Source organism: Melanerpes formicivorus, unplaced genomic scaffold (assembly GCF_026170545.1).
Source record: "Melanerpes formicivorus ecotype bairdi unplaced genomic scaffold, bMelFor1.0.p_v2 SCAF_37, whole genome shotgun sequence".
NCBI classification, from domain to species: domain Eukaryota; kingdom Metazoa; phylum Chordata; class Aves; order Piciformes; family Picidae; genus Melanerpes; species Melanerpes formicivorus.
In genome coordinates, this window is record NW_027142389.1 from 1,372,904 (window position 1) to 1,386,609 (window position 13,706).

The window sequence follows — 13,706 nt, forward strand, 5'->3', positions numbered from 1 at the left end:
GTCTAGGGTGAAGGGTGATGGGAGCTGCTCCCACAGGGAAGGTTAACAGGGAGCATGTGGTGTGGATGCTGTGGCTTTCCTGGGAAGACTCACTGGGTGCCATCATGCAGAGGGAAAGGCCCCTGAGGGCCTGCTAAACCAAAGCATCTCTGGGGGCAGTGGGGATCTATGGCATGGCTCTGCTCCCCAGCTCTCTCTTGGGCACCTGTCCAGAAAGAATTTGCATGTGACCCTAAATTTATCCTCAGAGAACATCTTTCCCCAAATCCATCACCCATTTTTGGCTTGGTGAGCTTGGTGACTCTCATGGCTTGTCCCAGGAGTGATCATGTGTGCAGCATGCTGCTGTGATTTTTCCCTGTCCATAGGCACCATGGGCCAAGAGATACCTGAAGACTGAGGTCATGGCACTGATGCCAGAGGTTTTGTCATTTCAGGGTCTTGCAAGCAGCTACATTCCTCAGTAAGAAGAAAACAGCCAGAGGTCACTTCATAGAATCATAGAATCAATAAGATTGGAAAAGACCTCAAAGAGCATCAAGTCCAACCTGTCACCCAACACCTCATGACTACTAAACCATGGCACCAAGTGCCACTTCCAATCCTCTCTAGAACACCTCCAGGGATGGTGACTCCATCCCTGGGCACTCCATGTGGCTCTTCATCCCTGGCACTCTATGTGCTCCTGGGCAGTACATTCCAATGGCTAACAACTCTCTCTCACCTCCAGCCTAAACTTCCCCTGACGCAGCTTGAGACTGTGTCCTCTTGTTCTGGTGCTGGTTGCCTGGGAGAAGAGAGCAACCCCCACCTGGCTACAACCTCCCTTCAGGTAGTTATAGACAGCAATAAGGTCTCCCCTGAGCCTCCTCTTCTCCAGGCTAAACAATCCCAGCTCCCTCAGCCTCTCCTTGTGGAGCTTGTGCTCAAGACCTCTCACCAGCCTCTCATCCCACAGCCTCCCCACTCCATCTACCCATGGAGGACAGGAATGCCCCATCTGCCCTCCAGCACCCCTCCTTTGCATCACATCAAGTGGCACCTCACACATAAGGATCTAACTCAGCCAAACCCAAAGGTATTTTACAGTCCCCACATCCTGAAAGAAACACCAGCAGGTTCACATCATCCAAGAAGTAACTCTGAGAACCAAGAATCATCTCGCCTTCTCCCACATCCAGCCTCTCCTTCCTCCCCCAGGGCAAGTTCTGGCTGCTGCTTACAGCATCCTTGGCCCTCAGTGCAACCCAGCAGGCCACATCACCCAGCCTCCTGGGGGCTTGCATAATGGGGAAGTGTCAGAGATTAGAGACAAGAGAGCAGCGGCTGCAATATAAAAGCAAACTGAATAATTAAAAGAGAGGAGCTGTTCCTGGCAGAGAACAAAATGAAAGAGTTGTGTGATTTGAGCAGAAGTGACCTTTACACTTCATTACAAGGAGGTGGTGTCCTTATAGGGTTATTAATATTTCCAGCTGAATTAGCTTGGGTTAAAAATGGCTCAAAGGAACGAGGAAGGAGAGAGAGAGCCTGCACAAAAATACATCATCCTGTCTTTTTCTCCTCCTCTTTGCTTTTTACCTTGGTTGTGGTTGTTGTTGTTGTTGTTGTTGTAATTTGTTGACATGAAAGCTGGAAGGCTGAGTGGCCACCAGGAGCAAGGCTTCATTAGAAAGGGTGAGAGCCACAGGATGAGCTGGCTAAGAGATCTTGCCTCCCCACTGGTTATGCTTCAGGAATAAGCCTGTGTGATGCCTCCTTGGCTGTTTCTCCATGTTCTCATCTCGGGCACAGATCATGACTGCGTTCACCAGGCTGCAAACACCTTGTGGGACTCAGTGCTGCTACTGCTGGGCCCACATGGAGTGGCACGGCAGGTCTCCCACATGCCCTCATGGTCATTGTTCTCTTCACTCTGGGTCAAACAGTTCCCCTTCCCACTGCTCATCAAACATCTTCCACAATTCATCAGTGCTCATCAAACTCTGGGGGCATTTACTTTAACCCAAGGGACAAGGTACACCCTCCCTCCCTCCCAAAGAGAGAGAAAGCCAAGGCTTTCACTGCCACTATTTCAGCAGAAGACAGACCACGAAAAAGCCACAGAGAGCAGAGCTACTCTGATGCTGTAGCTGACAGAAGTTCACACACACACAGAGAATCTTTTTCCCCCCAACATGCTCACAGAAAAGGACCTTCACTTCAGCCTGTCCCAGCAGATGCAGCCTTTACAAAGCTTGGCTGTCAGTAACGTCCCAAAGCACACTTGGTGAATGAAATGAGCAAAGCTGAACTCGGTGTTCTGAACCTAAATCCAAGCTGCAATTTTGCTGCTCAGAGCCTAGCTAGAGGTGTACACAGTTGTGCTTTTTGCTCTGATCCCTCAGTCTCACATTAGTCCCATCACTGACTTTGCAGACGCAAAAGTGCTGCTGCCCTTGGTAATGCATGCAGATATCTGCTTGCTTCTCCCCAAGCCTGACCTAAACCATTTCTTTTAGTGCCTCTCTCTGCCCAGCAGTAACAGACATCAGGAGAATGCACCCTAGCAAAAAGAAGAAGAAAGAAACATGAAAGCAGGTGCACATCAATAAGGAATGAGGGTGCTGGGATGAAGCCTGCAATCAGTCTTACGGGCTGCGTCGTTACCACGGTGGTTACTTCCACGCTGTCCTCCCCAGAGGCACAGCAGATCGCCTTCCCCTGCTCCACTGGTGGAGAGGGCTCTTGCAAATTTAATGCCAAAGCCCAAATCAAAAGGAGAGTTTAGGCTTTTGAAGAGATCGTGAAATGGACACAGTGGCAGCTGCTGCTCCTCCAGTGGCTGCTGAATCACAGCCCCTCTCTTATTTATAGGTCTCTCAGGGTGCTCGTAGCCAAGCTGATGACAAATGCCAGTGAACATCTACTCTCACCCCCACAAGGTGTTATTATCCTGGCTGTAAGGGAGCTTCAGAGCCACTCAATAACACACCATCAGCTGCAGCAGCAGTGTGCAGTGGAGGCAGGCAGAGGACCCAAGACAATTCAGCAAGCAGCCAATGCCTCCAGCAGCGCCTGAGCAATGTTCTCAGCGAATGCACAGGCTCCAGTCTCTCACCCTACAAGATGTAGCTGCTGTCTCAGGGGTGGAGGCCAAGATGCTGATGCTTCAGAGTGGGGAACAGGTGTTGAGACCCAAAGAACAGCCAAAGTTTTCCCCTTTTTCGTGGAGACTAGTGTGCATGGGCCAGGCAGTGAGGGCAAGAGAGTGGCAAATTCATACTTAATCTGCCATTGCTCCTAGGAAAAGTCATGACTGTGAAGGAAGGGGAAAGGAAGAGGCTGAACCTTCCCCAGGCTGGGTCAGAAAAGTAGGCTTACCTTCCAGGGACAGTGAAGGTACCTCCCTTCTGTCCATAAGAGCATCCCTCCCCGATGATCTCTGTGGACTGTGCTCCAGAAGGAAGAAGCTTCTTTCCTTGACACAGTGCCATGGAGCTCTCTCTGGGTGCACCCACAAACTCTGGTGGTGTACCCCTGGCAAAAGCAGGAGCCAGCTGGCAGGATCACCATTATCAGTGATGATTCACAGGCCATAGAGATCACAGCTTACCTTGTAGATATCACTGGGACCTGGCAGTCAAGGAAAAACATCTTATTTATAAACTGGGATGAATTGCACTTGCTGAGGTACAGCCCACATGGGAGCTGCTGCCTGCTTAGCAGAACAGAATGACTCTTTAAATGACACACGAGGCTGCAGGACCCCTCCACAGGGCTTGCTAGCTGGGAAAGGGCAGCTGGTGCAGGGTGTGCAGAGCCCCATCTCTTACTCACAGACAGACCAGGTTGAACCTCTCTTTAATAGGCTTCCCAGCGCTGGCTGACAGTGTGCTGCTACAGCTGGTTTTTTGTTCACCACTCCTAGATGAAATCTGAAGTGGCTGTTTGGACTAGACATGTTTTCTGTGGAAAAAAATTTCACATGGCCTGAAAAAGCAAAGAGGTCTACAAAGAACACCCATGGGCTTGTTCCAGGGCAATTCCAGAGGGGCCCAGGAAATCAGTGTGCTGCTCTGCAAGGGAAGGTTGGATCCCTGTGGAGCTGTCTCCAGGCTAAACTCTTTGAGGTCTGATTTGGGGCTGATCTCGCAGCGAGGCCAAGAGCAGTGAAAGTTTCTCCTCTGACTCCTCAGTTTTATGACATTTATAAGTATACAGTTCCAGATTTAGGTGAAATTAGCTGATGGTTTGAAATGTTATTGAAGCAGGAGACAGGCAGGCAGGCAGAAAGGTACTCAACATTTTGTTTGCTTTGTTTCAGATTTCAGTCAAATCCATGGCTGATCTGAAAGGACCACAGACAGCAGCAAGCTCACACACCTGGCTGAGATCCCCTGGGAAATGCATCTGTGGAGTAGTGGAGAGAGGGGAAAAGGCAGGGAGGTTAAAAAGGGGGGGCATGAGGTGCAGAGGGCCCCTTGCTCATCTCAGCAAACGAGTCCCACTTCAGCTCTGCTCACACAGAGAGGAGTAACAGCAGTAGCTCATCATCTGAAGACTGTGACACGAAGTTTATCTTTTTTCCTTGCTTTCACAGCAATTTTGCACTATGTTTGATAGCTGATGTGCATATCCAAATTCATGCAGCCCTACCATCCCTCTCTCTCTGCCTACACACGCTCACCCACACTCCTTCCGCATGTGACTAAGGATGAAAAGGGATTTAGAAAGATGCAAGGAACGTTTACAAGCCACCCACCGTTTCACCCTCAGTCTGGATGGCCACACTAGCACCTCCAGCTTGCATTTAGAGGCCACATTGGCCAGTATTTGGGATGAAACCTTGGGACAGGCATTTCTTCTGTCCCCAGCATGGACAGGCAGGAAGCAAAGCTGCAGACTGCTGCTGGCTGAAGGTTGGAAGTCTGGATTTGCTTTACGACCAGGCAGGGTTCCTGATTTTGTGCTGCATCCATAGGCTGCATTGCAATATTCATCCAGGAGTGGTCTCTGCAGCAGACCCTGGTCACGCTGGGCAATGTAGGAAGGTGGAAACAGAGAGCCCTGCCACATTTCCAATACAGAAGCATTCAGTGAAACAGTGACTGTGTACACGTCTGTGGCTTTTCCTCTGCCATCTGAGTGAGGTGTGAAGACCTGAGTCTGTGAACCCTACAGCAAAATATCTGCAGCACAGGGAGAGTGGTGCAGGTTCCACTAGCACAAAAGAAGCAGCAAAAAGTCCCCCAGCAGTAGTTGTGAGGGAGTGACAGGGGGCGAGCTAACCAGATTTAGGTGACAAAGTAAAGCCGGTCTCCCCCTCTAACGCGGCTGCTGAGCAGCCATTTAGGGGAGCTCGTCATCACTAACATCAGTTTGTTTCCATGGAGACCAGATTACAGAGTGGTTGAGAAGCTGCACTCCTAATCTCTCCCAGAGAAAAGAGCTTGCTGATACAAGAGACTTTGAAACATCTTTAATCCAAACTCAGACTTCTCCTTTCCGTATTCACTCTAATCCTGCCGGAGGTTCCTACACCCTTTGAACCCCAAGCCCAGCACAACAGCATCAAGCTGTGCAGTTACCCACAGCCCCTTCAGCCTCTGGCCAAAATAAAATCTGCCTTCTCTCTCTGCAAAAGCTTGGCTGTCAAAAAAAACACTTTATATACCCCAGCCCACCACATGCAAGTGGCCTGCAAAATGATGACTGCCTTGGTGCACTTTGCCCACTGTCTGGAACTAGGTATTGCGGACAGAGATGCAGGCACTACCTCCATCCACGACAAGATCCATCTCCTGCTCCTCTATAGTCTTTGTGGGAAGCTTTGTGTTCCTCAGACTAAGTCCCTATTACAAGAAGGATCTGGACATGCTGGAGCATGTCCAGAGAAGGGCCATGAGGATGATCTGACGGCTGGAGCTCCTCTCCTATGGGGACAGACTGAGGGAGTTGGGGCTGTTCAGTCCGGAGAAGACAAGGCTCTGAGGAGACCTTGTTGTGGCCTTCCAGTATCTGAAGGGGGCTACAAGAAAGCTGGGGAGGGACTTTTTAGGCTGTCAGGGGGTGATAGGACTGGGGGGAATGGGAAAAAATATAAATGGGTAGATTCAGATTGGATGTCAAGAAGAAGTTCTTCCCCATGAGGGTGGTGAGAGACTGGCACAGGTTGCCCAGGGAGGTGGTGGAAGCCTCATTCTTGGAGGTTTTTAAGGCCAGGCTGGATGTGGCTCTGAACAACCTGATCTAGAATGAGGTGTCTCTGCCCATGGCAAGGGGGTTGGAACTGGATGATCCTTGAGGTCCCTCCTTACTCAAATAATTCTATGGTTCTAAGTCAGGGTCTGGGGAACTGGAGTTGAAAGCAGGCTCCAGCCTAGTGGTATGAAGTCTAAACTGCCAATGAGATATCAGTGTTGAAATAGCAAGGGTTCCTGGATTTGGGCTATGGATCTCAGCCTACATGGGCCAAGAAATCCTCCTGCCAAGCCCTAACTTCCCCAGGGGAACCTCCACACCCTGAATTTACTTCTAGTTTGGGAGGTAGGAGCACAGTAACCTTGTGCTCTGCTTCCAGGAGCCCTGCAAGTTTAAGTCCAGCAGAATGTTTTCCCTCCAGAAGTTTTTGGTTTGGTCAGTCCTTTTCCTGATGGACAATTCATATTTCCAAGTTCTTCAAGAGGTCTCTCCACCCTTCCTGCCCCTCCAAGGCAGGCACCCACATTTTCAAGCCATCAGACAGGGGCTTTGCCACACAGCTTTTGTTGTGGTTTGGGGGTTTTTCCCTCCCCCCCTCAGTGACATTCCTGCTGATTAAGCCTCATCTGCTTCTCTCAAAGTCCAGGCAGGTGAGACATGCACACAGCCCTTTCTTTGGCCTTTCTGCTGAGGGGTACACTGAGCTCTGCAGATGTGGCTTATACATTGCTCCAGCTGTGCTGAATCAGAGCAAAGTGGAACAGCTCTGGCTGCTCTGCTGAACAAGATATGGAAGGCTGTGCTGCCTTCCAGTTGCTTCCAGAAGCTGAAAAGACTTTATCTCCTTGTTTTCACTTACCTTTACCCCAAAACGTTCTCAGGAGATTCCTGACCAAGTTTGGCAGTTTTGGAAAGATGAAGAATGAGGGAGTGTGACTGGGAGAGTTCAGTTCAGTCTCAATTTCATTCCTGTTCCTCTTGCCAGAGGGGTTGGTGATGTAGTGCACATCTGGAAGCACGGTTACAGGTTCACACAGCCTTGTCACAGAGGGTTAGAGCTTGTAAGTCAGCTGTACTACAAGGTCTCACCTGAGTGGGCCCTCCAGCCCTCCCCTGAGATCCTGCATCTGCTGAGGTTTCTCTTGGCACTCAATGCACATGCAAGCCTGAAGCTTCCTGAAAGCACAGCCCTAACACAGGCACATGTCTCTGGGAAGGGCCAGGCCTCAGCACATCTGTGTCCTACAGCTGTCAGCAATGAAGGGTTGGTTTCCTCTCCAGGCTCTGAAAACACATCCCTGAAGCACCAGACAGCTTCTGATCAGCATCTCTGATTTCATATAAGAGCTCTGCTGTAGAATAGAGCTGGCATGTGAGAAAAGGGGGAGCAAAAGTAAATGCAGGGTATTTGAGTGCAGGGTTCTCTGCCTCTATTCCTATGGCCCTCCTTTGACTGAAGGGTCCCTGCAGCTCAGTTCATGGCTGTGCATGGTGGCTGGAGTTCAGCAGAAGTAGCAAGGTGTGAGTTAAAGCAGATTGCTGCAAAGGCTGTCTATAGTACCTGCACCTACAGGTCTTTTTGGCTGGACAGATGATGGGCCCCTGGGCTCTGCCTCATGTCCACTGCCAGTCTGAGTCAGACAACCAGCACTACTGCATCTGAACATGGCTCCAAAGTCAGTCTCATCCCTCCAGCTGGCCACACTGCATACATGATGCCCAGAACAGAAGATCAGACTGCAGATTTTTACCATTATCATTGTGTGCAAAGAGGTTGTGCCATCACCACCAAGGGCACATCTAAAGACCCAGAGACCATAACCAAAGACATCCAGGAGGGGTGATCTGCAGCCTATGCTGGGTGCAAACAGGTTGTGCCATCACCACCAAGGGCACATCTAAAGGCCCAGAGACCATAACCAAAGACATCCAGGAGGGCTGATCTGCAGCCTTTGCTGGGTGCAAACAGGTTGTGCCATCACCACCAAGGGCACATCCAGAGGCCCAGAGACCATAACCAAAGACATCCAGGAGGGCTGATCTGCAGCCTATGCTGGGTGCAAACAGGTTGTGCTCACACCACCAAGGCCATGTCACAGAATCACAGCATCAACCAGGTTGGAAAAGACCTCCAAGATCATCAAGTCCAACTGATCACCCAGCCCTAACTAATCAACTAGATCATGGCACAGAGTGTCTCATCCAGTCTGTTGTTAAACATCTTATTGCTCTCCACAACTACCTGAAAGGAGGTTGTAGCCAGGTGGGGGCTGGTCTCTTCTCCCAGGCAACCAGCACCAGAACAAGAGGACACAGTCTCAAGCTGTGCCAGGGAAAATTTAGGCTGGAGGTGAGGAAAAAGTTCTTCCCAGAGAGAGTCATTAGCCATTGGAATGTGCTGCCCAGGGAGGTGGTGGAGTCACCGTCCCTGGATGTGTTCAAGAGGGGATTGGACGTGGCACTTGAAGCCATGGTTTTGTAGTCATGAGGTCTTGGGTGGTAGGTTGGACTGAATGATCTTTGAGGTCTTTTCCAGCACCACTGTGGACCAAGCCCTCAATCTGTCAGCCAGGGAGGCGGCAGGGAAAGGGGCTGGCCTGAGAACACCACACAGGTAAAGGAGATGGCAGCTCCCTTCCTACCTGCAGAGCCGGAACAGCACCGGCAGGACAGCAGCCACGGCGGAGGTGCTCACGGCGGTGGAGCTTCTTCCCAAGCGTGGGCTGGATGCCGGAGGACAGCGAGCAGGGCCTGCCACGGCTTTGCTGACTCGGCCTGGGCTGTCGAGCCCGATGTGTCTCCAGCGGCTCTGTCACGCTCTGCCTCCACCGCTTGTTTTTGCTGGCGGGCAGGAGCTGGGCCACGGGCGGGCAGCAAGAGGCAGGGAAGCAGGGGGAAGAGGGGGCAAATGAGATAAGTAGGTACTGTGAGGATAATAAAGGAGGACAGCTGGCCTAGAAAACTCAAAAGATAAACTAGCAAGAAAAAAGGCAGGGGGGGAAGCAGCTAATTCCAAAGTGTGAGGTTCCTGCTGAGTCCACAGGAGAGAGGCACCGTGCAGCACCAGCTCCCGCTGGGGTTCCTTGCTGCCAAGAGTACCGGTGCCAGCACCCAGCCGTGGTTGGCAGCTGCCAGAGCCCTTCACGTCAGCGTGGCTTATAGCCAAGCAAAAGCAGGTGGCTGCATGGCTATCCCCGGGAGCAGAGGACCTGCTCTGCAGGAACAGGAGAGGCTGTTCAATCTGCAATGCACCATGCCTGCAGCACAGACTCACCAACCCAGGCCATACCAAGCCTCTGCATGCCTGTGGGATGCAAGTAGGGCTTGTCTTAGCCTCTGTACTCCAGTGTTTTCCTTATGTTGGCATTATCTGAGACCATCTACCCTACCAAAGGACCTGGGCAACAGTCTTAGTACTGCCTTATTGGAGTACTAAACCCCACAGAGCTCTAGGAAGGCCAAAGATAAGGGCTTGACACCCTCTCAACTGGCCAGTGAGCCTATATAAAGCGCTGAAGCAATACAGCAGGGGTCAATGAAGCAATTGAGGCTCAAGGATTTTATCTCATCCAGGTCTTGTGATGCACCACAGTGCAAGAGGCAGGAATATTGTAAGCCTCTTTGGTAGTAAAGAAACCATGAAGTGCACTCTACTGACCCGAAGAGGCTCTCACAGGAGGTCCATGGCTTGAGCAGGGAGATGAACCTGTGTCTCTCAGCTCAGTGTCTTCCCAGTGCAAACAGGGCCAGCACACACACACTGAGCATTGGCGTTTCACAGATGGCATCAGCAAGTTAAAAGCATTTTCCAAGGTCACAAAGATGGAGAGGAAGTTAGAGCAGGAGGAAACATGGGACTAGGGAACAGCTGGTGATTTCCATGTTGACAGAAAAAGCAAGGGGCAGGGACTAACAAGCCAAGGAAAGCATCATTTATATTCCCTTCCAGCCACCCTGCCCAGGAAAGGCAGCTCACACTTAACTCTCCCCACAGGATCTCAAAGCCCTCCCTTTGGTGCCTGGAGCCTGGCTTGGAGATGTGCAAGCAGCCACTAGAAAGTCAAAGCTAAGTGGCAGCTTCCCGTTTAACCAGCTCTAATTGCCAGCTGAGCAGGCAGCTAATCTCTGAGAACTGCTGTGATACAGGTGTTGCTGAGTCCCCATAATTGCTTAAGAGCAGCCAGCAAGGATGCTGGGAATTGCCCAATTATTCTCCCGAGTTTCTTTTTTGGTTTGGTTGGGTTTTATTTCACCCTCAGTTTTGTGAATTAGCAAAGATTCTTCCTCTTCCTCTTTTCCTTTTCCTCTTCCTTCTTCTTCTTCTTCTTCTTTCTAGTGGAGGATTTCTCAGCAGTTCAGTAGGGATGAAGAGATTTTATCTGTGCTGCCTGTATCTGTGTCAACAGGGAGAAGAAAACAGGGGAGCAGCAGTGGGGATCCCACTGTTGGCTGCATCCACCAAGGAGAGAGGGAGGTCACTGTAAAACCCTTCTGTGTTATTGCTCTGGAAGCAAAGAGGAGGGAAAGCTGCAGTCACAGGTGACACCTTGAAGAGAATTCATCCCAGCAAGCCAGTGCTGGCCCTGAGTACAAATGACATCCAATTTCCAGCTCTTCAATGGCTCTATTGAGTAATAAATCAGCTCCAAGCTGGCTGAAACCCTCGTGCTTGCACAGTTATCTTATTCAGCGCTGAGAGGCTAAAGCTTTCTTGCCAAGGCCAACAGGCTGGGGAGAGTCAACCATCCAAATCTCAGCAGTGAGAAATAAAACAACAACAAACAAACAAAGCAAGCCAAAATCTACAAGACAGAAGGCAAGTCTCTGAACTGCAGATCACCTGCACATCTCCATTTGTTCAGCTGGTTTTCTGCACATTGGAAGAGATGATGCAGTGGCCAAGTGCTCAGCTAGTACAATCAGCTCTCTGCAAACAGTCAAGTCTCTGTCTAGCTCAATGCTGGTCTACACACACAGGTAATGGCTCAGCTCCCAGCCCTTGGTTATCTTTGCAGCTATTGGTCTGGTTTCCTCCCCAGGCAGACTCTTCATCACCATCCCTTTTAAGTCCCAGCACAGGAACACTTCTTTGAACTGACCATGCAAGAGGAAGTCTTCAAAGCCACCAAAAGGACTGAGGGACACAAAGGCTGTTAGTTTTCACAGGCTCAGATTGGTCCCTCTCTAATGAGTTGCTAGAAACTTGGATACAGCCACAGCAGTACTGAAGCACCCCAGACCTGCTGTAGGCCCAGTTTTCCTGGGCCACCTCTGGGAAGGGATCAGATAGGCAGGTGGATTTGGGCTGCTTTGCACTGCCAGCACATATCCTAACCCACCTGCAAGCCACAGCATCTACCTCCTTCACCTTTCATCTCTAAGCCCATCCCTCCTGTAGTTATTCCATCCCTTGAAGACACCAGGTAGCTCCCTCACTGGTTTAATGCTGGAAACCATGTCCCTACTTGGGATGGGACTGAGAAGCTAACACTGACCTCAGAACACAAATCCATCCCATTCCACACAGGGCAAGCTGGAAGGCTCCCTGTGAGCTGAACCAACAGGATGCAGCATCTCAGCAAGAGTTACAGCAGAAGGAGAGAAAGGATGAATTAGAACTCCACAGCACACCTTTGTCTCAATGAATGCCAACCACGGTGTCACAGGAGAAGAATCAGAGACCACTCAGACAGATTGGAGCTAGCAGTTAGTTTATTGAGCTCTAATCAGTAAACTTAGGTATGGACTAAGAGCAGATGGGATGGTGGTCAGCATTATTTACATGCAAAGATAGTAAGGGATCCAAAGATTGGAATGTAAACTTCCTGTGCATAACTTCAATGCTATGTGCATGAAATGTCACCAGCTCATTGATGCCTGGTGTCAGGTAAGGGACCTCTCATCCTCCAGGGATGACCTCAAGAGGCTTTTCTGCCCATGGGAAGATTGCCAGCTGCTGTGGAGGGAGAACTCAATAGCCCTTGGTGGCTGCAGGGATTTATAGAATGAAGGGGTTGATTCATGGTCAGATTTTCTGCTGTGCTCATGCAGGCTTGGCCACTTCTCAGCCCAGTATCCAGCCAAACTGTTTTGGTTTTAGGTTTGGTGCCAAGTTCTCATTCATGCCTCACACCACAGGGTTAACTTTGGCTTGGCCTACTTGCTGAGCATCTGCCTGGACCAAAGTTTCAGTAGTTCGAACAGGAGGAGTGCATCCATCACACCACAGTCCTAAAGCCATTATCACAGCAAATCAAGGAAGGCTCATTCAATATCATGCCTGATCTCTAGCAGCATCAAAACATGCCCTATGGACACTGTCAGAGCATCTAAGCAGCCATCAGGGGAGGTCCACTCTGCCAGGGCTGGGCTCTGCTCTTGCCTGTCAGCCACCTCCCACAGCAGAGGCTCTGGGGAGTACAGCTGCCCTGGGGACGGATCTGTGAGTGACCAGGGCTCATGGGCAGCCACAAGCACATCTCCATCCTGCCTTTCATCTGTATGCAGCAGAGACAGATACAAATGATGGACCATAAGCACAACACCAAGTGATAGCCTTCCTACAGGAGGATTTTGTGCTTATCCAGCAAGGCCTCTGCTTGCACTGGGAAAGCAACAATCCTGAGTCTCCCCAGGAGCACTTTGGGGACAGGATAAAAACAGGGGAACAGGAGAGCAAAGGTGTGGAGGACTCCCATCCCAGGAAAAGGGCTGTCTTTACCCACAGCACACCCTTGACCTCTAATCTCAGCACCACACCCCCGGCAGCCCTTTCCTCCCCCTGCGTGCTGCTGACACTCACAACACAGGGGCTGCTCACTTCCACACCACAGACCTGCTGATGCAAGAGCCACAACCAGCCCTCATCCAGCAACTTCACCACATAAAAAGCCCCAGAGACAGCTTCCTTGCTACTGCCAGCAAATATTTCCTTGAGAGGGCAGAACAAGAAACTGATGGAAGCCCATCCTATGCAAGCCACTGGCAATAGCCCCTCGGCTCCAGAGGAGCCAAGTCCTGCACCAAGAGGTTGCTCAGGTTGATGCCTCACTAGGGTGTTCTATGTAGGATGGAAGGATCAGACCACTCTCACTTTGTACAGACACATAGCTGAGTCCAGCAGTAGCAGCCAAGACGACTTCTTCACCCTGCCTCCTTCAGCCCTGTCCCCATGCTGTGCTGCTGCCACCCTTCACCACAGAGGCATTTCAGCACCATTTCTCCTGGACAGGGAGGGCGGCACTGGAGCCGCAGAGATGCTGCTGAGAGCTCTCTCTACTCTCCTGCAGTTACCTAGTGCTCTTCTTCAGGGATGTTACATTTGGCTGATCCTAGGGAGATCCACAAAGTCTTTTCACATCTTCTCTTCGTGCAGAAGGCTTGCAGCACCGTTAAGGCAGGGGACCATATGCTCCAGCATTAGGGTCAACAAGCCACTCACTGCTGTGACGAGCCATTGTCATCACTAATGGCACAAGTACTCTGAGGGAGCTGGGGGTGGCTGGAGCAAATTTTCACAGCAG